The sequence below is a fragment of the Parasteatoda tepidariorum genome, chromosome 1 (genome assembly GCF_982258835.1).
Source record: "Parasteatoda tepidariorum strain Cologne lab strain chromosome 1, Ptep-v5.0, whole genome shotgun sequence".
NCBI classification, from domain to species: Eukaryota; Metazoa; Arthropoda; class Arachnida; order Araneae; family Theridiidae; genus Parasteatoda; species Parasteatoda tepidariorum.
The window spans coordinates 28,105,961-28,127,888 of NC_141755.1; the positions used below are offsets into that span (position 1 = coordinate 28,105,961).

General features: G+C 26.5%; 1 protein-coding gene and 1 long non-coding RNA gene across 2 annotated transcripts in view; both read right to left on the reverse strand.

Moving 5' to 3' along the window:
• Positions 1-21,928, reverse strand: part of LOC107440171 (uncharacterized) — a 59,242-nt gene that overhangs the window by 21,799 nt on the left and 15,515 nt on the right. The gene's annotated exons all lie outside the window — the stretch shown is intronic.
• LOC147816350 (uncharacterized) lies at positions 2,453-20,403 on the reverse strand. Its single transcript, XR_015430240.1, has 5 exons — positions 20,353-20,403; positions 7,724-7,745; positions 5,866-5,917; positions 4,887-4,951; positions 2,453-2,574 (listed from the first exon to the last, which is right to left on the reverse strand). It is a non-coding gene; the product is annotated as an uncharacterized LOC147816350 (long non-coding RNA).

Genomic DNA, 21,928 nt, shown 5'->3' on the forward strand with positions numbered 1-21,928 from the left:
CTGTTTTAACATTGTACCTGAGACATTACTTCTGAGCTGAGCATTTTTCCAGTAACAGCAACAGATAGAATAAAATGAAGCAAATATGTAATGAGACAATGGAAATTTTAAAAAATAATTATAAATATTATTCCATGAAGAATTACTTTCAAATTCAAGTTAAATTCAGACTGCACCAAGGATGGTTGTGATAAAATCATAGACTAAAATGTATCTTTTCACACAATCGCTTAACTATTGTTATAATAATAGAAGAAAAACACATCTTATCATTTATGTATTGTTGCCTGCAACAATGCGTTTAAACAATACTAAAAAAAAGATAGTATATAACAAAAACCCTAAAATGGTTGGCGCTTCTTAATGTGCGCAAAAAGTGATTTTGTGCAATCAGGTTAGCGTGTTTCTTAGTATTTTCTTTTCAAAATTTTAAAAGAAAATTTAATGTTAAAACTTTTTTTCAATTCATTGCATAAATCAAGTATAACTTTTAAAATATAAGTAAAAGTTAACTATCTTAGACTCAGAACTTTTTTTATGCCTTTATTCTCGAGTCTAAATTTAAAATCGTGTATACTTAAGATATTTCACTAGAGCAGGGGTGGCGAACCTTTATGTATCAACGTGCCATTTTTTCTAGAAAGGTGTTTAATGAGGTCATAGACGTGCCATCAAACAATTTTGACTTACGTGATTATTGGTAAAATAATAATACTAAATACTATCAATTCAAAACTCTTCATTTACTTAATATTTATTACGAAATTCTTATTATTTATTTATTCAAAACTTATTATTTATTACGAATTTTTTTTTTTTTGCTATGTCTCAGTTTTATGCATAATTAAACTTTAAAGTAACATCAGTGTGACTTCTGTTGTTGCAGATTAGATGACAAATAACTTATATTAGGGTTGTAAGATGTTAGTTTAAGCAGAATGCACGCTGCAGTGGAGTCGTCTGTCAAACGGTTTCTAAGCGAGTGTTTAATGTTTTTCATTTCTGAAAATAATGACTCGCAGCCATAGGTGGACGAAAATATAGTTAAAATAGCACGACCCAACAAGCACACAACTTTTGGGCTAGTGAAGGGACAATGCCGGCTCACCTAAAGTGCCATTACGGCGGGCTTTTCATTGCCGTATCGGTTCCGTTAATAAAGTGAAATCTGGGCCAGAATGAGGGCCAGTGCATGGCATTTCAGGCAAACTTCTGGCAATCGTTGAAGGACCGGGACTATTTTGTTGCCTCTGGATTGCTTTGCCATTTTTGCCTTTTAAATACCGGGGAAAAAAAATTTTTTCACAGAATAAAAAGAAAATTGCCGTAAAGGCTTTTATTGAACCTTTATGATGTCTTTTTTGCCTTTTTATCAAAAGCTGAATACGTTCACTGGCATACGTCGTTGCCTCGCTTGCCGTTAAGGCACCTTAACTGTAGACTGATTAGAAAACGTCTATGCCGTTTTCGCCCATATCGCACCTTTATTTCAGGTGTTTAGGCGAACTTCTTTGCCTTATTTACCAATGCACCACCCTTAACTCACCTCAAACTCGGTTCAATAGAGTTTTAATGGCGTCCTTGCCGGTATCACACCTTTATTTCAGATGCTTAGGCGAACTTCTTTGCCTTATTTGCTAATAAACCACCCTTAACTCACCTCCCACTTGGTTCAATAGAAAACTTTAATGCCGTCCTTGCCGGTATCACACCTTTATTTTAGGTGTCTCGGCATTTTTTTTATTTTTTTATTATTAGAACTTAGCTTTTAATTTCAAAGGCTTCTTGCTGCATTTTGTTACAATTCTTATTTAGGGAACATAAATTGTCACGAGTGTTTGTTCTACTCGGCTGATATCAGTGATAGTAATTTATTGATTCTTAGCTTTTTATATTGTAATATAACAACAACTGTCATTACATGCATACTGTTTTATGAAAATATAAAAAACAAAATGGTGTAAAACAATTATTTAATTTATAACCAAATGTCCAATGAATCTTCGTACAATAAAATAGACTTTTTTTTATTTCATTTTAAACAATTATAAGCGCTATCATTTAAAGTAGAAGCATATAAAAAAAAATCTTTTTGAATTGAGTATTTAAATTTTTTAAGCATTTTGAGATAGAGGAAATTAAGTACAAATTTTTATTCTAAAATAAAACACAATGCAACTCAATAAATAAGTTATTTAAGTTTTTAAAATAATGCTTATATATTTAAAACCTACATCTAGCTTTTATTGATAGAAACTTACACATAAAAGTTTATTTATCCTATAATTTTGTGTATATTCATCAAGTCATTAATTTTATTAAATATTAGATAAACAGTATATATCATAAATAGTTTTTTCAAAAAAAAATATTTTGTACTAGTAAATAATACACCATTTTAGTAATTTTAAATATATAAAAGCAGGAATTTTAACAACAATAAAGCTTAAAATAAACCATGAAGGAGTTTTATTTCCTTGTAACAAATCAATACATCTGTATACACTATTTACATATGGACAAATATATTTTCTTTATCCCATTCCAGAAGCTTTATTTCAATGAGCCTTTTTCCTGCAAAAAATAAAGCAATTTATTTTACTATAGATATATTAAATGTTCACAGAAAAAAAAATATCATTGATTTAAATCAACTGATTTTTTAAAAGCCATGGATTAAGACAAGCTGATTATTTTTACAAAAAATTATTAATTTAATTATAAAAATATGATATTGAATTTAGTTAATAAATATGCATTCTTTAGGTTGCATTTAAAAAAACAACTAAGATCTGATTTCAGAGATAATGATAGTATTTCACTAAGAAATAATAAAAGAGATATGTATGTAAATTATTATAGTCATACATCCCTTTAATGATTATACTTAAGAAAAGTATTGATTTAAAGAAATAGATTTGAAAAAAATCAATTACTTAAATAAACTTATCATTTAACTATTATAATTATAAATACTTTTTATACTATGTAACTAATAAAAACATTATTTATAGTATGTTTAATTCAAGTCTTTTTTTTTCCATTAATAAGGTTATTTACTAAGAAATGGTGAAAGGGATATGCAAGCAAATTATTATTTTTTAAAATAGATCAACTGCCAAACATATTAAAATTATTCACATTTCATTTTTTAATTATTTAAATGCAGTTCATATATATGTAGCTCATAGATATCAAGACTTATTCTACCCAAAGTAATTTAAAAAAGTTTTTTCAGCAATGCAATCTGATCTAAACTAATTTAATCTGCTTTAGATATCTAATTGAAAAATAGTATCACAAACTTTAACATTCATTAGCAAATTGAGAATGAAAAACATAATTATAATTCTATTTATTCAATTAGTTTTGTAATAATTAAATAATTTTAACCATCTTAGTTAGAAATGTTAACTATTGTAGCTATAATAATATTTTAAAGTAATGTTAAGTGTTATGAAAACAATTCATTCAATGTTTTGAATGGTAAACGTAGAAAAAAAAAATTTTTTTTAAATGATTTTCTTAAACCCAACAATTTATTAACAATATTCATGTTATATTTAATTTTATTTAATGCGACATTATATTAATAACCAAATTGCTGGTACATTATACATTTATCAGTTAACTGTAAAAAAAATTAACAAAAAAGTATAATTTGCTCTAAATATAAATTTTTTAATTCCAGAAACAAAGCTTGAATAATTTTTTTAATTCTATTAATGAGCGATTCGTAACAGTTTGAGATTGATAATTAGGAAATGTTAATAGTACTTCTGTAACCAGTATCAATTATTTAATATTATTTCATACCAATATTTATTTAAAATCTGCAATTAAATTCGTGACATCCTTAATAAATTACTTTTAAGTGGAGTTTCAATTATTTTGAAAGGAAGGCAAAGTAAATATTGTGTCTTGGCATTTATATATATATATATATGTATATGTATATATATATATTACATCAGAAATACAAATCTTTTGATTATTCAAACTGATAGTTTTAGGAACTGCATTAGTATTTGTAGAATATGTGATGTTCTGAACACAGACATTGTCAGAAATCAGAGCAAAAAGCTAAAAAAACATGAGAATAAAGTTGTTTTTTTTTCTTTATCAGGAATTCAGAAATTTCAGGACTATGAACTCGGATATTATTTAACTTATTAAATAAACTATTATGCTAAAATAAATGGAGAGAAAATTTATACTTTATTATTAAACTATTAGTATAAAAACTTACTTTTATTATATCTTTCCTTATAAATTTTGTATCTTTTTTATCAAATAATTATAATGCACCATATAAGAAAACACTTTTTAATTATCATTCATATAAAATATATATGATATATTGCCTTAAATATATAAAAATTTATATTATATTAATGGATTAAAAAATAATTATGTTCCATGAAATTTAATTACATACTAATATCATAAATTATACACATCTAAATAATAACATTAATTAAACAATATTGAAATATAGCATTTCTATATTACGGGCAAGCAAGGTAGAGAATCATTCTTTATGGTATCACTAAAATCAAATTTAAATGCTGAATGTTTATTTTGCTTGCTAAATAAAGCTGCATACTTAAATATTTAGTTCTTTCCTTTTTTATTAGATATTTTGTTAATATATTTAAAGAAAAGAGTGGATATTTTTAGTTGTTTATTGAAAATATTAATTAATAGTTAAAGGAATAGTTAATTGCTATGAAAGACCTTGAATTGGCTCGGTTAATTTCAATTGGCTTAAAATAATGTCCCACAAATTGTTTTAAAAAAACACAAAACCCCCAGTTTAAACAAAAAAAACTGGTTTCTTTTCAACCATATGGTAACCTAAGGTAAAATATAAATTTATTTCTTACCATCCTTTTTGTTGATTTTTAAATTTTGAGTTTTATCTTCATTGTTGATCTTCCATCCTGACTCCCTATGAAAGAAAAAAAAAACTATAATTAGAATATGATAGTTGTAAAATTAGTTAAAACAAAAACAACAAAATCGAAACATTAAAAAAAAAAACTGTTTCTAAAATCATGTATGAAGATTAATGTAAATATTTTTATTTCAGTTATGGAATATGACAATAAGTTCATTGTTTATCATTTATCTTGTTTATACTCTAAGCATGTGGTGTGTTAGGGGAACTAAATGTGAATTGGTAAATTCAATAAAACTTAGCACGAGCTTGTAGGGGAATACTTTCAGCCTTTCAGCCCAAATTTAATGTGGACAAAGTTTTTAATTTTTTTCATGTATTTTTTTAAGTAAAAAATATTTGCTAAAATAATTGCTTTAATACGAATATTATATGCTGGTGAAACTTATGGAAAAATGAAATATTATATAATATTATCATTTCAAATAAAATAACGAAAAATATTTCGTTATTCATTCATAACTTTACGTAGTTATTTAAACAGTAAAAATAATTTCTTTTAAAATTTTGTTTTCTAACTAATTAAAAAAATAGAATGATAAAAAAATGTTATAACAGGCATGAAAACAGAGAAAACAAATACTAAAATATCGTAATGATATAAAATTGTCAGCACATCTTTTCACCTAATTTATACATTCATAAAGTGCATTTTTCATTTATTACGAAACCTTATTAAGAAATTATTAAATAAGAATATTGCAAAAATATAAATATAAAAGCTTATATGAGTAATAAAAACACTTGTTATTAATAAAGACTGTGTTAGAGAAATACATAAAGTGAACTTAATTTTGATAAGCACAATAATTATTAATTAAAAAAATCAAAATTCTTTTGCAAATCAAAAATATGTGATTTAATTGAAAAAAATATTAATATTTAATGTTTCACTATGTTCTTACCTTATTTTGCTGTTGATGGCTGGATTAGCATTTCTTGGATCGTTCGCCCTGTCTTTCCATAAAAGAAAAGGAATAAATTAGAGTATGATCGTCATAAAAACAGTTAAAAATCAACAAAATCAAAACTGTTTCTAACTAATTATATTTTATAATTTTTGTTAAAAACAATTTTTTGATTTAAATGAAATTAATTTTGATTTAAAGGAAAGAGAAGGATCATATATTAAAATTACAGCGAATATTTATATTTTTGGTAACTGACGATAAGTTGAATGTTTACCAAATTTTACCTTACCAAATTTTCTCTTAAAATTTTTTTGATTCTAATTTAGAAAAAGAACTAGTCTTTTAGCCAATTAGAATTAAAATAAATAGATAAATTAGAATTAAAATAAATAGACAAATTCTAAATAAAGATTTTGTTAGTTAGGGCTCCCTCTCAATTTTAAAAATAAAATTTCCTGAATTTTTGAGGAATAGTTTCCAACAATTTTTAGATTATATATTTCCACTACACAGTTATCATCATAAATTTTAATTAAACAGTTAATAAAAATTCTTTTTTGTTGAAAATGTATACACTTTCTTAAACACAAAATTGTCAAAGGTGAAGGCTGAACAGGTATATTTTAGAATTAACAACCATTTAAAAACTCAAAATAGTAAATTAAGAAGAAGATAAATTACAGGAGATAAATTATAGATTTTGCACAATAACTGGAAAAAAAGAATTAGTAATCGTCTTTATAGCATTGAGGACCAACAATATTTAATACAAAAAGCTTTATTTCATGAAAAAAAATATTATACAGAAAATATTATTATACTTATGTTTTAAAAATAATAACCATGAAATAATATTCTAATTTCTATTCAAAAAAATTGAACGTAATTTTAAATTAAATTTGCTTTATAACAAATTCAGTTTTACAACATAATAATTTTATAACGAATTAATTCATTTTAAAACAAATTTAATCGTAAAATTAAACTTAATATAAAGATTTGAAATGTTCTTATACCTCTACAGCAATTCATTAATTGCAAAAGAAGTATAAAAACAACAAAATAAAAATTAGAAATACTGTCCTTCTATTTAATATGTCATTTTGTTATTTATTTATTTAGAACAAAGAATATATTATATTGAGTATCAAAACAAATATTTAAATTGTTTAAAAATATATTCTGAAAATACTCAAAAAAACTTTAAAAGTGGAAGTGTTTAGTGGAACAATTTTTACATGTTTACCAACGTTATTATTATTTTTTTTAATTTAAAAAAGTCAAAGCAGAAAAATATCAAAATTAAAGTATAATTTAAATATAAAGTAACTAATTAGAGATGAGAAAATTTAAACTCTTACTATTTATTTATTTATTTTATGGTGGTTCAAAAAATATTTCTTCTTATATCTAATCAAAATTATTATTTGAAACAATAAGTGACACCCGCGGTTTAGATAATTCAAATAATGTTTTTTAACAATCCTTCAGAGAAAAAATATGGCTACCGAAATGATTAAATTAATCAATGCTTCCGAAAAATGAAAGAAGCATTTTTAATTAATGCATAAGAAATCATAAATTTTTCTTTTATTAGATAGAGTTAATTGAACTTTTATTTATTAAAAAAATCGTCTAATTCATTTTAAAACTAAACTAGCAGCTTAAACTAAACAACAGGAAAGCATAAGATAAAATAGCCAACTGAAGTATTATAGTTATAAAACATAATTTCTAAAAACTTAGCAAATAAAATCAAAGCGAATTAAACTAATTTTAAAAAGCTATTTAATAAATAAGTTAAAAAAATTTTTAAATTACATGAACTAAAGAGAAAAAACTTGTTACTTACTTGCTCTCAAGTGGCGCCACTTCTATTTTTCGAAGAAAGAAGAAAACTAGGGGCTACGTTTATCTCCTTCTTTTTACACCCTTTTCGCCAAATGAATCTTTTAGCTTGTTCTATACAAGTAATCAACGACCACCTACTGAGCAGCTTTTCCGTACTTGAAAGGAATGTTTCTTAGAATTGGGGGTAGGGGACAAAATGTGCTTCCCCACATTCTTTTTAGTTCAAGGACTTCAAACATACTTATCTGGTGATTTCAAACAGTAATGAATATCTATTTTGAATTCTTAAAGACAATTTCTGGTCCTCATAATAAAAAATTAATCTGCACTAAAATATTTTATTAACTATTAGCGATAAGCAAGCTTACTAAATTAAAAAATTATTGAAGTCAAAATTCATTTGAGTACTTTTCGTAAGAAAAATTTTTAATACATATAAACTCGGAAATAATGCTTACATATATATTTTGATTTGCGGAGTAGTAAATTAGAATATCGTTTCTTTATAATGAACAGTAAAGATTCCATAATTAAGGACGTTTAAGTAAATAAACCATTTTTTAGGTTTCATCAGCTTTTTAACAATTTTAGTACATAAAAACACGTTCTACTTTTATGAAATATTTTTTATAAATAATTAAATAACTTTAATTGGGCAAATTTATTTACATTAGCAAACTGGCTGTGTAAAATATAATATTAGCACTACAAAATTATAAATTTTTAAAAAAATATATATATATTTTCGTCTAAAAGTCTTTATAAATCACTCCCCGAGTTAAGAATTTTTTTGTTTTTGTTTATGAATGAATGCATGACGACTGTTTTTTTTTTATATCATTCAATTACATTACTAAAAAATAATTATATTTTTGGTTGAAAGCTAATGATCAGAAAGATTTAAAATCCTAAATAACCAACTGCAACAAATTCATTACCTTGGATACTTAAAGCAAAAATTTGAGGTTACTTTATTTTTCTACTAAATACTTACTTCTTTTAACTATCTTTATAAGGATAATGATGTTCTTTTAACTTTCTTACAGATGATATTCATACGATGAAATTCTATTTAGCTATGCATATTTATACTTTCTATGGCATTAAAATTCAGGATTTTTAAATTCTTTAACATAAAAATCGTAACTTTAACTTTAAAACTTTATTTTATTTACGTTTAAGCAACAACATTGATTTTAGAAATCCATTATTAGTTTTCAAACAGTTTTATTTAGTTTATATTTTAAATTTATACTTCGAAACACACTTATATACACGCAGTTTATATTTCAAAACATGCATCGAAATTTTTTGAAGTAACATCAGTTTTTATTTTGCTATTATTTGCATAGCTATAACACATGAAAAACGTTATTTTTTATTTTATCATTTGAAACTTTAAATATTTCATTAAATGCATAGTTAAAAATTACCTGTCTATTTTTTGTTTAAAAATCATTCCATTTATACAAAAATAAAAAATAGCAGGCTTTACCCTTTTCTTACTCCGCTCACTCCCGTAATTGCTTATCGTTCATTCATCATTGATTATTTTTCTTTATACAGTGAATTCGCGATAACTCGAATCTGATAGGACTGACGAAAAACTTCGACATATCGGAAGTTCGACTTACCGTTAGTTTCGGTTTTGGACTTTCAAAATATTGTCGGATTATTTAATGAATGCTTATTAATCATTTTTCTGACAAGCCATTTACGATAAGACTGTTTGAAGCACTTTATGATACCCTGGTCCATCGGCTGCAACTTTGCTCTTGTGTTTGGCGGGAGAAACTGCAAGTTTACTGCTTTCAAATTAGGTAGATCACTATGTGCTGTGCATTTATCCATAAAGAGTATCACTTTTCTTTTTTTAGCGAAGAATTTCCGATCCAATTTTCTTACATAGTCTTCAAATAAAACTGATGTCATCCAAAACTTTTTGTTAGACTTGTAATCCAAAGGATACGTTTTCGCATTCTTGAAACATTGGGGTTTTCGGTTTTTTCCGATAACAAGTAAGGGCAATTTCGTTGTCCCAGACGCATTTCCTCCAACTAGGACAGTCAAACGTTTCTTGCTCATTTTACCCCCTGAGCAGTTTTCATCCTTAAACATCATACTCTTATTTGGAAGACATTTAAAAAATAAACCCATTTCATCAATATTGAAAACATCATTTTAACTGTATCCCTTTAAGTAAATTTGGTAACGTTTCATTTAACCACTGTTCACATACTTCAAGAGGGACAGCTTTATCTTCTCCATGAAGAGTGCGAAAGACAGTGTGTGTGTGTGTGTGTTGCAAAGGAAGGGTCAAGATATCAGCTCCTAGGTTTTTTTCTTGCTTTAAAAAATCCAAAAAAAATCGAGTTAACGGGAGTAAAATTCGAGTAATCGAGAATAATTAACATGAAATTGAAGATAAAAGGGTCTGGGCCCTCATAAAAAATCGAGTTATAGTAATATTCGAGTTATCGTACTTCGAGTTACAGCGAATTGACTGTATATACTTCCTTAAGCTGCAATATTTTTCACTTTTCGCAAATCACATAACATTTTATTTTCAAAATATACAAGTATTGCAGCTTTATGTAAGAACATTTTGCTAAGCATAATGAAATAAAGGATTTAATAAATTTGAAAAATAATTATCTGTACTTGAAAGAAAAAAAAAACTTAAGGAATTTAGATTGTGTAACTCAACTGGAAAAAAAAAATGAGAAGTAATACTACTCGTTAACAAGACTTATTGAAGTTTAAACAGGGAACGGTTTTAGCGTTATTTATTAAGTTTATTGTTTTTAAAAATGTCAATATAATTATTAAGAGTGATATTAGGCAACAAACAAATCTCTCTCTCTGGCTGTCTTTCGCTACTTTTTATTGACAACAACTTGAGCGCATGTTTATAAAATAAATTTTTTATGACAATGGATAAATAGTCAATGGTCAATATTTAAAGCAAAAAAACTTAAAGAAAGATATAACGAATGGGTATTTAAATTTTCAATTGCTTTCAAACATATTGGAATTTCAAAACAAAATTCTTGTTAAGTTTACACATAAATCCGCCCTTTCAGCAAATTAAATTTTAACCAAGTTACCTTTCAGCCAACTACGCGAAGAAAAAGTTTTTCTTAAATTACCGCATTCTATGATAATAACATTTTTTCAAAACAAAACCATAGCTCTGTTAATAAAACCAAGTATTTAAACCATTTATTTGGTAATTTTTTTGTTAAAATGATAGCAGTTAACCGGATACTCTAGCTTTCAAAATTATAGCTCTTTTAACCTCACATTTAGTAAAAAATATAAAACTGAATAGTAAATTTTTCTGAACAAATGGTTTTTATACAGTGCTCTAAACTATCATGGTAAAATTATAAAATTTTACCACGTTTTTCGCATTTCAACTCATATTATAAAATCTAAATTTTTTATTACTTTACCGAAAACATTACTAAACCACTTCGTTAAAAAATACTGAGCTTTTTGGTTTTTCCCTATAGCCGGAAATAAAGTAAGTTTTACAATATTTTGGTAGTTTTGATTAAATTTTCTTTTCTAGCAAACATATCAACCAATCGCAGTATTTTTTTATTAACAATTAGTGATTTTTAAGTTAACAATCAAAATCGAAATTTTCTCTACAACTCATCATGAGAACAATCACGTGAAAAGAAAAAGAAGAAGAAAAAAGGTGCGTAAAAGGCAATAATAAAATTGCAATTAATTTTCGAACATATTTGAATACCGGTATTAATTTCAAGATCAAAATTAGCCTTTACAGAGCGCAAAATTTCTAATTAGTATTTGCATTTCTGTGTTCTACAAAGCAGCCAGTACAGTATTTTTTTACACCAGATTTTGCAGATAACAATTTCCAAACTAATTATAGAATAGTCATTTTCATTTTCATCGCACTCTCTGTTCATTTTTCTGTAATCCTTTGTAATTTTATTTTATAACTGTTGTTGAACAGCCAACCCGAATTTGATCTCATGGTTACCAGTGTTCAACTTTATATCATTGTAATTTTGAATCTAAACCAAGAAATAAGAGAACTCCTGTACAAAAGTATCGGGAACGAATTGCCTTCGTGGAGAACTTTTTCATGGTGAGATAAACCACGAAAACCTCCCGTGATTAGCAAGACGAAGATGGGACTCTAATAATCCACGATGCGTCTATCACTTGGAATATTTTATGTCAGCCGGGTACGAAATTCGTATCAACCAGCAATTCTTAAGATTCAAATCCTCAAAACTCATTAGTTGGCTAGCGTTCCTTCCCCTGAGCCTCCACCGCTTATCCTTCGTAATTTGAAACTTCTAAATCTTATACTTTTTGTACAGCAAAGCAAAATGTAAAGTTAAAATAAACACCCAAAAATAGCGGAGGGGACTTCGCTCCTTAGGACTTTTTTATTCAGAGGGAAATGTATTATAGTAAATATTTCTTTCAGGATTCGGCTCAATAATTTAGTAGTTTTCCTGCCACTGTTTATGAATTTTTTCATATAAAAATTAAATAAAAATACAATATATTGATAATTTTTTGCAGAATATTTTTCTAATTAAAAAGATGAAATCCAGTTTAGAAGTATCTGAGTTAACTCCTCAAAGTAAATATACTAAAAAATAGACATTTAAGTGCATGAATTATAAAAGATCCAACATTTTACGCATTTGTGTCTAGTTGAATAGTACTAATTTTTGAAGTTGCGAAATAAGAAGACTTAACAATTTTATTACCATTAATTTTCTTCCTTTTTTTAATAATTTATTAACAGTGTCTAACTTGTGCTTGAAAAAAAATATTAAACATTTCTTTAATTAGTAAAACAAATTCTAACAAGAAATTTTAAAATAATCCTACTTAAAAGTTATTACTATAATGGGGAAAAAAATACTATGATGCTTCTTCAGAGTTTCATAACAGTTAAACTTCTGTTTGCGCATTTGTTTAAGAAATATAATGTGCTTACGTTGTAAAAAAATCAAGATATTCAAGAAATATCGCAGTGATGCATGAACACGAAGCTTATTACAAATTTATCAGATAAATTACTCAAATTTTTGAGGGTTCAAAGAATCTAATTTCTTGTTTTTTAATGTTCTTTTTTTACCTGCACAAAAATATATATGTGTTTATATTTGAAGCATTTAAAGAAACTTGATTAATTTGTATCATGGCGTACTATAAACGTACTATATTATCTCAATAGTTGTGAAAGACTCAAATAGTCGTTCACCATGATTTAAATAATTTACAAACTTTCGACTGCTTAGATAAAGAGATGAAAGATAAAGAAAAGAACGAAAAATGATGTTGTGTAGTCTGAACATTTTAGCCAATTTAATAAATGAAATACGGTTAGAAGTTTCCACCTTAACTCATAAAAATTAGGACATTAAAAAATTAAAATGTATGAATTACAAAAGATCTAACTTTTATTGCATTTGTGTCCAGATGAGAGAAAAATTTGATTTTACTAATTTATGAAGATGCGAAATAAGAAGATTTAACAATTTCGTTACCGTTAATTTTTCGTTTATAGTTTTCTTTTTATATTTTAGCTTTCTTTATTAGTGCACGAACCACGAGATATAGCTAATTAAGTAAGCTACCGATTTATTATATCAATTGTTAAAATTAAGGAAGGTTGAAACTGATTTCTCGCTTTATAATGTTTTTTTTTCCTACAAACAAATATATCTGCTTATAATTTTAAAACACATGAATGAGAATGAATTTGATTTATTTGAATCATTTACAAACTCTTGACTGTTCAGATACAAGGGGTTTAAAAATCCAAAAAAGTGCAAAAAATTATGATGCTTAGTTGTACCCATAAATCATAAAAAGCGAGACTCTCTCCATTTTTAACAAGTTATATTACTAATCAAATAAGACTTTAATATTGAATCAAAAAATATTTTTAAAAAGTTAGAGTTTATTTATGTATTTATTTTTTATTTACTTTTACAATTTCCCATATCCGGTTGAAAGATTTTTGTTAGATGCATAAGAAATAGAATTTTGATCTGTAAAAGATTTTTACTGTGTATTGCTTTTCGCAATCTATGAAATATGAGAATTTTGCGTTTTTCTGTTATACATTTGCTTATTTATTTTTTTAGAAAAAATAAATAGTTCAATTAAAAGCTTATTGCAAACAATTGAAAACAAAATTGGTTTTATGAAAATGTTAAATAATAATAATCATCAGCAATATAAGGAAATAAATAAAAACTGAAATTTTAGTGAAGAAAAAAAAAAAAATTGGAAAAGTCTAAAGTTCCTCAAGAACTCTGACCCCCAACAGGGTGGGATGCGAGAAGCGCATAACCGGACGTCGTTAACTTCTCAATTTACCATACACTAACAAAGAGAGGAAATACTCGTCCCCCTCAAAGCAAACTGTAACTAATTCTAAAATAAAGGTCTTTACTTCTTTTTGCAACAAATATTTTAATATCATGAAGGGCACACAAATACACTTACAAACTCCTTTTTATTCCTGAAATTCTATTGCATAAAATTAATTGACCATTAAAATTCTTATGATTCTCTTTTTGATATAGACTTTACATTTAATATATACAGTAAAAAATCGCTAGTTCTTACCACGTACAAAAGCGCTTGCATTACAAACTACTAATTTTAGTACAATAATTACCAATAATACAAATTATTATAATTTTATCGAAAACTATTTAAAACAGCACTAATTCGAGGAATTAATTATCATGATGGGTCGTGTAAAGAAGGGACAGTGAGTAAACTTTGTTTTTACGAAAATAATTCAAAATAATATTTTCATTTAATATCTGTCATAGTAGCGTAAAGATTAAAGTGTTAAAATTCTGAGTAGGAAACTAAACTCCTTTAATTTTCTATTAAGATATGTATACTGAACTGCTCTAAATTGATTTTATGGGGATATTTATTTGAGCTAAGTCAAATAAAGAATAAATAAGTTAATGCGGCAAAAGAATTACGCAGCGTAAATTACTCAACGTTATGTTGAATTACAAGTTCTTCAAAATAAATATTCTACAAAAAATATGCATATCAAATAAATTTTTTTTTTTTTACAAAATAAAGAGTAAAAATTTAATTTAACTATGTCGTATTTGTTAAACTTCTTTATTCTTACTATAATTGCGAAATTTATTATATTTAACTGTAAATAAACTAAGAATGAGTTACTAGATATCAGATATTATTTATATAAAATTTTATTGAAAGATTGGTTTGAACTGTTTTCTAAAAACAGAATCAATTCAAAAAAAGATTACTAAAATAAAAAATTAAAAAAAAGTATGTGTTATTAAGAGAAAGAAATATACTATACAATTACAATTTTATTCGTTAATAAAATGATTAATGGAAGTTACAGAATACTATTTGTTTAATAACATGAGAGAATTGTAATTGCACTATTCCAATCACTGGATACCCATTAATCATTTGTTTTTCTTGGATAGATTTTTTTTAAGGTCGTCATTAATTACAGAAGGTGTCTAAATTAATTTTTGTCCTTTTGTCAGTCAATGGGCTAAATTGATTTTTAATTCCAGCCAATATACGTTTCGCAGAAAATTCTTTTCTTTCTTCAGTATTAATATTTATATAATAATTGCTGCCAAAAAGAAGAACAATAGTTGTGTATAAGTTAATTATAAAACGAATATAAAATTGCTTTAAAGTAATTTAATGTAACACTATTAAAATTACCCTCTGGTGAAAGTAAAAAGAAAAAGGTCAGTCTGTAAAACAATGAATTCCAAGAATTTCAAAAATTATCTTCTTTATTTTTAATTATATCATTTCGAGATGCTTTTTGATTTTCGAGATGCTATCATGATTTTTTTCATGACTCTTAGAATTCTTTACTTAAGATAATAGTGTTGAAGTTAATCTAATCGATTAAATTGGTCTAATCGAAAAGTGCGAACGCATGAGAACCTAGAATAATAGCATTAACACTGACCATTCCTGAAAATTCTTTTTATATGAAGTTGGAAAAATAAACTGCATTGTTAAATTAACGTGAAACGAGCAGATATTAATAAATTTCCTTCTCTGTCAGAAAACTGAATAAATTTCCTTCTCTGTCAGAAAACTGAAAAGGTCACTGATACCGCCACTGTTTTGGGGTTTTCAACTTAACGTTACATTTTATCAAACACTGTTTGATTTAGAAACTTCAAATTACGTTAATATGTAGGAAATTGAACGGAGATTACAATGGAATTAAAAAATAATTCTAAAATTAAGTCAAGATTATTTTTACTCTTATACTTGTTAGAAAAATAACATGCGGGCCGCTCTGTGACCGCAAGAATTCAGCTGCGGAAGTTAAATTTGGTATGCTGAAAGAGCCAAATTTGTTTTTAACCGTAACATAGAGTCTTTATTTCCTTTTAGAAACTCTTATTTGTTTGAAAGTTATTACAATTTAAAAGTTTTTTTTTCATTTTTTCTTTAACTAATAATTATTTATTGATTGTTGTGGAAAAAGTTTTCATTTACGCGATTTTCATAATATCCCTCTTGACTTAATATTAAAAATAATGAAAATAAAGAAAAAAATATTATATAGAAAAAGGCTAGGTGTTGCCAAATATAAAACTTCGACATTTTATACCGACATTTGAAAATATGTGTAGAATAAAGAGAAATAAGAATTGTTTCTTATATGATCGGTTAACAAGAAAAAATTACTTCTAATTTATAAATCCTTTTCATTGTGTCGCACACTCTGCCTTTCTAAAATGTAATTTTTTTAAGCGCAGTTATTTATCATTCAAATCCAGCTATCCTTTTTATTTTGTCAAAATTAACAAGTTAATATAATGAACTTAAATAATAGTATAATAATTTTACATTAAGCAAATAATTTTTAATCGACTTTTCAGGAAAAAAAAACTTTTAAGAACATTGTTAAGAACAGTTTGTGCCAAATACCGCTAGTTCTGAGAGAATAAAAAAACGAATTTGCGCGCGGGCATAAACTGCTTTTTCCATAGAACATCTTCAATGCGTAATAACTCTCGGCGAGACCGTTTTTCCTTCTTCTTCATTTGTCAAAACTTAGGAATCCTTAAAATGCAACTGCTGGCAATCCAATCGTAATTTTTACTTAAAAAAGTGGAAGAAAACAATTTGTACTTGATCTTCAATTATTTCAAACTTGATGAATGAGATTCAACTACAGGGATTATCGAGCGTAGCGAACAGGTGACGGTGCCTCCATGTAGAAAACAAGGATACATAAAAATAAATTGTGTCGAACAACTATTATCAGTAAGCGTATGATTAATATTTAAAATTGTCTCTAAAAAAGGACTGTAGAAGCTGATCAATTGATAAAAATTTATCTGCTGCAGTCAAGGTATATCATTTAAGGTACAAGGTATATCATTCAAGGTTTATCGTCACTATCTGAAAAACATTTAATATATTTAAATATTAGCATGTTTACGAATTATGACCTGTTTTTGAATTTTTTTTAAATTAACGTCAAACTTTAACCGGATTTCAATAAATTAGTTCAAAAAGAACTGCACTCTTTAAAAAGGAGGTATGAAAATGATTCATTGGATTCGTTTTGTACTATGAAAATTGCCAAGTCGATTCGGCAGCATGAAATACTATTTCATTTTTCACCAGTTTATGGTTAAAAGAGCTCCACTTAGTTCTAATTACATAATCATTCAATTTCGTCTAAATAGTTATGCCTTTTCTGAAATATTGATTTGCAAATTTACCGTAAATTTAAAACTATACCTACAGTTTAATGGGACAAACAGATAAAATTTCGGTTCTCTTACCGTTATTTTAATATTTCAGCCATATTTCTGTTATTAGTTCCTAAGATTTAAAACATAGCACAATTTTAAAATTTGTTAACCCAAAACCCCTTGTGAGAAAAAAACAATGTTTTTAATTCATGTATAGGAAACATTTTGCAAATGACATTTTAAAATGATTAAATGTATGTTTATTATTTTGTATTGTTATGTTTCTTTCATTTTTCTACAACTAGGGAACATTACTGGAAAATGAGTAATTTTTCACACAATGCATTTTTATTTAAATCTTATATCGACTTCGTAGAAGAAAAAATCGGTGACTTTTTTTCAATCCTGCTGTAACTTTTGTATTTTTTCCAGCTTTAAATACAATGCTATTTTTATTAACACTTGAATTGAAGTATGTGACGAATGTAGTGTAAAGAAAGATTGAAACAGAGAAATTTAATGTTTAATTTTGTCTAATTTGCTATTTAAAGAATTTAGTTTCAAAATAAAACTCAATAACGCAATTATGGTTTTAAATAACTACTCCGCTATTTAATTGGTTAAGGCAATATGCAGTAGAACATTTTTTTATTTATGTCACATTTTATGCTAGAATAAATAGTGCAGACCCTTGCCACACATGAATGATAAATTTGCTTGACTATAGTAAGTAGAAGGGAGAGGGGGGGGGGATATTGTCGCCGTAGTGTCCTCAATTGGTTATGCCTGGACAAAAGCCGTACCGACTGTCATTCTGAGTAAATTGGCGAAATTCTATCAAAGTTAAAAGAAAGGCAACCCTACAAGACCCTACACTTTATATTTTCTGCCATCTATCCGCAGGACTCGAAAACACGTCTAAAGTAAAAAATAAAAAACAGCGCCATCTATGTATTGCATTCAAAACAGTTTTTTTTCCTTAATGTATATAAACTATTTTAAAAATAAATTAATGCTGCATGAAAAAATATTTTTGTAATGCAAATAAAAAATAAATATAATTAACGTTTTGAAAGTATAATTTTAATTTTTATTTATATTCTGTATTATAAGTTTTTAAAAAAAATTATTTGCTTAATATTTTGAAGTTTAATTAATAAAAATATCCAAATGTATTTTTATTACTTAAAAACGTATATTTAAGAATAAAATTTCCTAAACAATTATTATTTTCAAGTATTGCTTAAAAGTTTAGGGGAAAAAAAGTTATTTACTTTATTAGACTAGACATTTGCTATAAACAGTCAGAAAATTTAAACACGATTTTTTTAAAATTCAAAATTCTTAAGACCATTTAAACTATTTTGAATCCAGTTTTTAAGAAGTAAGTGATTAAACTAAGATATTAAATTTGAAATGAACATTAAAATAAAAATAAAATAAAAAACAATTTATATAAATAAAACGTTTACTATTATAAATGGTATACATTCATTATTACAAAACACTTAAATTGTAATAAAAGTTAGTAAATTAATGTAATAAAAAAGCCCATCTCATTAAAAATCCTTGCTCTAAATTCAAGATATTTATAATTTCTAGGAGGATTTAAGCAATTTACAATATTTTTTTATTCATTTATTTTCTATAAATAGATTTTTTTATTTACATGAATTTTAAACTTACCTATTCATTTTTGTTTTAGAGAAGGTTTAAAAAAGGAGTCATAGTCTGGAAAAAATTTATGTTAATTTCATTTGGGGCTTACAGTAATAATTTTCAAGCGACCAAAACATAAACAATGGGAAAAGTTTTCATATCGCTTCTTCCTAAAATGACAAAAAATAGACAATGACGGACCTTTAGCCTTTTACTGCTATCATATAAATTATACTAGATTTTTTTTTTTAACTATGAATTACAAAAATGATGGATTTTTATTGAATCCTTTAACGTTAAAAATAAATGTATCGCTTATTCAATAAAAAAATAATAATAAGTCTTCAATAAGAAAAAGTCTTCAATAAGTATTCAATTCAATAAGTCTTTCTTAAGTACATGTTTAATACAATAAATTTAACAAAATTTTATAATAAACAATCGAAAAAATAAAAACTTTTTCTCAATGAACAAAGGAATTGTTCTAGTTAAAAGTATTAATATTTATTCTTATTTTTAAGGGAATATGTATTAAATTTTTCTAGAAAGAAAGAATATATTATATTTCGAGTTAAAAATTATACTTCAGAAAATGATTTCAAAAAGAAAAAATAAATAATTATATATATTTATTTAAAAATTTTAATAAAATTTAAAATGATTATTTTTTAATAAAATTATTTTTTTAAAAAATATAATAGGTAATACCACATAAAGTATATTTAGATTATAGTAAAATAATAAAATTCAAGTTTTTAATATTCTATGTAAAAAATTAGCAGTTTTCAAAGAATAATAAAAGTTGTTTTTTTCCTCTCAAAAATACGGTTAACGTTTTATGGATTTTTTCCATTCTCTCCTGATTTTTTTCAAATTTTTGAGTTAAAAGCACATTTTTTACCAACTCTGCATCTATTCATTATTAATCTATTGTAACATTACACTTAATTAACGGTATACAATAAAGGTCCTGTAACTAATTAAGTGTAAGAGGCCAAACAACGGTATACAATAAAGGTCCAGTAACTAATTAAGTGTAAGAGGCCAAACAACGGTTTTATTTTTCGGGCCTGTATAGGTGAAGAGTTATTCCGCCTCTTCCTGAAATGCCTCAAAACAAACGATAAAGGACCCTATTGTACTTGCCTTTTGCCGTTACCCTACCTAGAATGCCAGCTTACGGCCTTACGTTTGCCGTGAGGTGTGTGCTTACTGGGGAGCCAGCTTCTTCAAACAGGTAAATGTATCTGGTAACGAATTCCATGCTTCCATAATTTTGTTATTGGCATTTTTACTTATATTGCTTGTCAATCTTTCTGTTTCGATTAATCCAACTCTTTTCTTGTTTCAATAAATTTTTGAATCCATATTGAACTAGACTGGAAATCAATCAGCTGCATTTCAAATTCTTCAATTCCAACCAATCGAATTGGGGCAAGTTCAATTTATCAAATGAAGTCTCATCAGGGTACATAATAAACTTGAGTGTTTCTGATAATTCTCTGAACTGGGAAAATCTTGCTGAAAATTTCTTGATTGAAGAATCAATAACAGAAATAAATCCTTCAGTGACTTTTTCTTCGCCAGGTTTCTCGTGTATATCTAAATCGTTGATACTTTTTTTCAAGTTTGGAAAATACTTGTAGTTTCTTGTAATAATATCGTTCCTGAAAACATGCAGTTTAGCATCAAAAGCGCGAATGAGATCTATCAAGACGATAATCGTTTTATTTGTGCCTTGAAGCTTCACATTCAATTCATTGAAACGCTTGCATATGTCTGTAAAAAACATCAATTTTGAAAGCCACATAGCCACATAACATCCAACAACTGTGGGTATTGTTCAATTTTCCCCTCATTTTGCAGAAACAGTCTGATTTCTTCCAAGCAATCAACAAATCTTTGAAGTACGTTCCCGCGGCTCAACCAGCGAACATTATTATACATCAGTAAGCCATTATACACCGAGTTGACTTCATCCAACAGAGCATCAAACTTTCGCTTATTTAAGGCTTGCAAGGAAATGAGATTTACTATTTTTGTGACTACCGCCATTTCATCATCAAGAAATGTTAAACCACTCTTAGCACACAAGGCTTGTTGGTGAATGAGGCAGAGGAATTCAAGAATCGAGTGCCCTACGTATGTTTGAAATAAACTTATGAAACCAATTTTTTTGCCCACCATACTTGGAGCACCATCAGTTGTTACCGAAACAATTTTTTTCAAGTCAATCTCTTTCTCAATGAGCGAATTTTTAACAGCCGTACAAATATCTGTGCCCTTTGTAGTTGTTAGCAACGATGTTGATGCAATCAATTCTTCCTTAATGACGTTTCCTACACAATATCGAGCAAAAACAGCTAAGTGTGCAGATTTAGTGATGCCAGTGCTTTCGTCAAGACATAGCGATATAAAAAGAGCGGAGTTAATGTCAATTTTTTGTTGATCTGTTACATTTCCGGCCAATTTTAATATTCTTTTTTTTTATTATATTTCTAGATGCGCTGAATTATCTTATCTTTGTTATCGAAATCATCAAAAAGTGAGGGCACGCATGCTAACCAGGCTTCCTTCAAAAACTCTGCCTCTTGAAAAGATTTACTATACCGAGCAATGATATTTGCAGCCGAGTAACTTGCCACACTCGTATGACAATTTTTGCCAACATATTTAATCATAGAAGTGGACTGTTTATTTCTGTCTTTCATTGCACTTGCAATTAATTCCTTTTGCTCTGGTTCGCTCTTTTGACTAACGAATTTGTGATTTGTTTCAAAATGCCGTTT